The sequence below is a fragment of the Pseudorasbora parva genome, chromosome 13 (genome assembly GCF_024679245.1).
Source record: "Pseudorasbora parva isolate DD20220531a chromosome 13, ASM2467924v1, whole genome shotgun sequence".
In the NCBI taxonomy this organism is placed as follows: domain Eukaryota; kingdom Metazoa; phylum Chordata; class Actinopteri; order Cypriniformes; family Gobionidae; genus Pseudorasbora; species Pseudorasbora parva.
The window spans coordinates 23591053-23596602 of NC_090184.1; positions in this window are offsets into that span (position 1 = coordinate 23591053).

Consider the following 5550-nt stretch of genomic DNA (forward strand, 5'->3'; position numbering starts at 1 on the left):
TAAAATAAAATACATTAAGGGGGGGGGGGGGGGGGGGGTGGTGAAATGCTGTTTCATGCATACTGAGCTTTTTACTCTGTTAAAGACTTGGATTCCCATCCTAAACATAGACAAAGTTTCAAAAACGAATGTTGGACGTTTGATGGAGTATTTCTGTGTTAAAAATACTCCTTCCGGTTTCTCACAAGTTTCGGCGAGTTTTTTTCGAGTATGGGTCTACTTGACGTTAAATAGATCGGAAGGTCCTTGTATGGGCTGTACAGGCTCTTCTTCCGGAAGGGTGCGCGCGCGCGTAACTAGAGGGAGAGAGAGGAAATGCACGGCGTAAACACTCTCTCAGGTGCAGATCCAGTCGTCCGTGAACACTTATGTCGCGCCGCGCTCCACTTTATTCCTATGGGTGACGTCGAGCGACTTCAACGCTTCAGCACAGCATTCCGGGAAGGCAGCGCTGCATTTGAACCGATTTGAACGCAGAAATGACGGGAAGCTTCAAGGCATCGCTTCAGTCGCGTCGCTAAGTGGATTTCCACGGTCACTGCTGTCACAGGGCTTCACCAAATCATACCAAAGAAGTGTGTTTTTGACAGAGCGGTCCTGGTTTGAAAGCAGCCGGTGAGTAAATCAACTTCAAATGTCTCTGCTATTGGCTACCGTCGCATGAGTAAACATCAGTAAACAATACGATCGCGTGCTTCGTCATTCAAATGCGCTAACGGTTACTCCATTGTTGTTCTGTATAACGTTACACTATTCTGACTCTGACGTGCAAAACCGTTTTGCTTGCTACCTCTAAGGTCTAGTCGCATACAATAGTCCATAAACCGAATCATGTCCTCATAAACTGCGCGTAAAGACACACAAAGGCCCCTAAATACAGTACATACCACAGAGACGGACATCCTGATGTTGCCGTTTCTCCTGTTCAATTTATTTCAGCCTCAGATTTGATTGTGGATCATTATCTGTATTAGCTGAGATAGCGATGGGTTTCTCCACGCTTGAGGACGTCACCGCTTTGTGCACATTCGTCATTCTTTAGCTCCGCCCACACGATACGCCTCCAGGCGCTCGGTTTTTTCCGGAAAGACTCGGTACAGCCCATATTTCTTTTATAAATATGATAAAACTAAAGACTTTTCGGAGATATGAAGGATGCAATACTACTCTATAGGTACTCAAGATTGACATGAGATTGACTGAAACTGAGTGTTTCACCCCCCCCCCCCCCCTTTAAAAAAGGTTTTCTGGCTGTGAATCATTTTGAATGTTCAAGTTTGCAGATATATCTTTAGAGGAGGGGGATTTTGGTGGAGAATGTGTGGTTGAAATAACAGTAGCAAACTGGTTAAAATCATATATATCTCCAAACGTCTCCAAGTGATTTTAAGAAGGTCAGTTGCATACCATGACACTGCTGAACAGCAGCAGTGCTGTACATTAGAGAATCACAGTTACACCAACACTTCTATGTTGCAGTTTGAAAAATACAATCAGCAGACTAACAGCTTCGATTAATAAGCTCACAGTCAGTAAAAAGAGAGCATGCAGTTCTCCGAATAAGTGAAAGAGAGGTTTTTCACAGCTGCATAGTGCCATTGTCAAAACAAGCTAAGCGGACCTCTGCCAGCATCGAATAGCTGTAATTGAGAATGCATGTAATGAGGCCACGGACTCTGCTCTCGGCATCACAGAGATAGAATTGGCAAACTGTACATCTCTGCAAATGTCATTTTTTTCTATCGTTATTTATTCAGATTACCTTCTCATCTGCATTTCAATAGACAGAATAATCATGGCTCATTTGGTGGGAGATATCATAGACCTAAAGCATGAATTTTAACACATGCAATTTAACTTTTTTTAAACTAAATTGTAAATGAAATTACGGCAACAACCGAATCTCATTAGAACACTTTACTATTAATGTTTTGGCAAATTGTTGGCAAATCCAATTGAATTTGTACAATTTGGGTCTGAAAATTAAGATTTTTAGAAGAAGGGAAAAAAAACATTAGCATGAAGGTCCACCATTAACTAAAGCCTTAGTATGAAAAATGTTATTGTATGAACTTGCATGAATTTGCCACCAATTGCCAGAGAAAATTTTGAATTGTGTTGAAGATGCACAAAAACAAACATACATACAATATGTGTTCAAAAGTATTAGGACACCCCTCAAAATAATTTGATTCAGGTGTTTCAATCTCCATGGCCATACAAGTATTAAATCAAGCCCTAGGCATGCAGACTGCTTCTACAAACACTTGTGAAAGAATGGGTCACTCTCAGGAGCTCAGTGAATTCAAGCATGGTAGTTTGATAGGTTGCCACCTGTGCAATAAGTTCATTTGTCACTTTTCCTCACTACTAAATATTCCACGGTAAACTGTTGGTGGTATTATAACAAACTTGAAGCAATTGGGAACAACAGCCACAAAGTGGTAGGCCAGTCAATAGTCAATACAGACCCCCAAACTTCAGATTAGCTCAAAAACAGTGCGTAGGTGATCTTCATGGAATGGGTTTTCATGGCCGAGCAGCTGCATCCAAGCCTTACATCACCAAGTGCAGGGCTTGACATTATGCATGTTCATGTGCTTGTAAATCGTTCAGTCACTCGTCTGGGTAAAAAATGTGCTTGTCCGGAAAAAAAGTTTGATTTTGTGTGTGTGTGTGTGTGTGTGTGTGTGTGTGTGTGTGTGTGTGTGTGTGTGTGTGTGTGTGTGTGTGTGTGTGTGTGTGTGTGTGTGTGTGTGTGTGTGTGTGTGTGTGTGTGTGTGTGTGTGTGTGTGTGTGTGTGTGTGTGTGTTGTTAATATAATTTATTCTGAAGCAATATTCTCACCAGTGCCTAATAAGCTTTGACATATTTAAATCTGCATATTAGTGATTTTATTTAATTATTATAATTTATTGAATCATTTGAAATCTGTGATATTTTTACCTTTTATAAAGGGCATATCCCCCTAATCTTATTAAATATAGGCTATGCTTCAGAATTAAGTTTCTATAGTTAAATTTGATCAATAAATTAAATTAAAATAAGATACTATAAGGGCTGTTACCAATCAAATTAAATAATTTACACTGAAAAAATACAACTGCATTAAATAATATTTTGAGATTTGTAGTTTTGAATAGACAAAGAAGAAATGTTGGAAAGTATGTTTAAACATGAAACTAAACCTCCAGTAGGGGCAGCAGGGGGCCGTCTTAATGAGTGAGTCATTGAGTTGTTCATTCAAACGCTGAATCGTTCAGTAACACACTTGTTGCTGTGAGACGCATTACGGTTCTGCTGTTAACGATTTTCGCTGCTGAAATAGAACAAAACACTTAATATTTCATCTAAAATGTGACTTTAAGTGAATGTTAATGTAAGTGAATGTTAATTAATAGTTTATGAAACTTTCATATGAAATCAGTGTCATTTTCAGTCGTGATGGTATTCAGGAAAACAGCTTAAACGCTCAAGTGTTGTAATTTCTCCTCAAGAGGCTGCACGAATGTCAACAGCGCGACCTTGTTATTGTCAGTTCATTATATATTATTATCCACTATTGATCGCCACTAACACTAAATTAATGCACAATCGTTCTTGCATTTTGGTGTTTTGCTAGTTATTTTTTGTTATTGGTGTTCAGGCTTTGAATCAGGCTCTTGTCCATTGGGCAAGTAAAATTCTCTTTCACTTTTCCCTTTAAAAAATCCACTTGTCCCGGACAAGCGTTAATGTCGAGCCCTGAAGTGAATTGAAAAGCGTTGGATGCAGTGGTGTAAAGCATGCCACCACTGGAATCTAGAGCAGTGGAGATGTGTTCTCTGGAGTGACCAAATTGCTTCATGCTTCTCTGTCTGGTAATCTGATGGACGAGTCTGTGTTTGGCAGAGAACGGTACTTCTCTGACTGCATTGTGCCAAGTGTAATGTTTGGTGGATGGGGGATTATGGTGTGGGGTTGTTTTTCAGGGGTTGGGTTTGGCCCCTTAGTTCCAGTGAAAGGAACTCTTAATGTTTCAGCATACCAAGACATTTTGGACAATTTCATGTTCCCAACTTTGGCCCCTTCCTGTTCCATCATGACTGTGCATCAGAGCACAAAGCAAGGTCCATAAAGACATGGATGAGAGAGTTTGTTGTGGTGTAACTCGACTGGCCTGCACAAACCAAAAAAATGTTTACCTTAGGGATGAATTAGAGCAGAGACTGCGAGCCAGGCCTTCGCGTCCAACATCAGTGCCTGACCTCACAAACGAGCTTCTAAGAATGGTAAAATAATCCCATAAACACACTCCTAAACCTTGTGGAAAGTCTTCCCAGAAGAGTTGAAGCTGCTATGGCTGCAAAGGGTGGGCCAACTCTATATTAAAGGGTTATTTCACCTAAAAATGTAATTTATGTCATTAATGACTCACCCTAATGTCGTTCCACACCCATAAGACCTCCGATCATCTTCGGAACACAGTTTAAGATATTTTATATTTAGTCCGAGAGCGTATGGGAGTGTATGCACGCTATACTGTTCATGTCCAGAAAGCTAATAAAAACATCATCAAAGTAGTCCATCTGTGAGATCAGTTAGTTAATTAGAATCTCTTGAAGCATCGAAAATACATTTTGGTCCAAAAATAACAAAAACTACGACTTTATTCAGCATTGTCTTCTCTTCTCTGTTTGTTTTCAAACCTCAAATAAAGATTCAAACGATTGTGAATCAGTGAATCAATTCGGATCAATTCGCCAATGTCACGTGATTTCAGGAGTTTGACTTACGATCCGAATCATGAATCGATAAGCTGATTCATAACCGTTTTAATCTTTATTTAAGGATTGAAAGCAAACAGGGAAGAGAAGACAATGCTGAATAAAGTCGTCGTTTTTGGGTATTTTTGGACCGAAATGTATTTTCGATGCTTCAAGAGATTCTAAACCCTACGGATTAAATGGGATGTCATTCCATTTCATGTGCACGTAAAGGCAGGCATCCCAAAATGCAATTTAGTGTAAATCATTTATGAAATATTTTTTATTCAATTTTTAACCAATATCATGACTAATTAATATATAAATATTATGTATTATATATATATGAGGATTCACACCACATTTTATAACCTGTGGCTGGTTGCATAAACTGACTAGTCTTCCAAGTTAGTCATCTCATTTTTTTCTTCAAGACTGGTCATAATTTTTTTAAGTCAGTTACATAGAAGGTAGATTAATTTTAATCAGTGAGACTGATTAGTCCTAATTAGTGGTCATACTAGTTCTTAAAACACATGTGGTCTTAACTTAGCAGCTAAGTTTATGCAACTAGCCCCTCAAATAATCTTGCCTTGTCATAAAAAAGTCAGTTTATCTGAATTTAAGATTTATTGACATTGACACACAGTCATGAGGGTCACCTTTACGACATAATATCCTGTTTTATGGGTTTTTTTCTGCATCATATAATAGGCATTGTATGCATGAATTGCATTTTGTATATTTTTGAATACATTAATACAGCAGATTGAAAAGTGTTATGGCAAAGAAACACACCATGCGA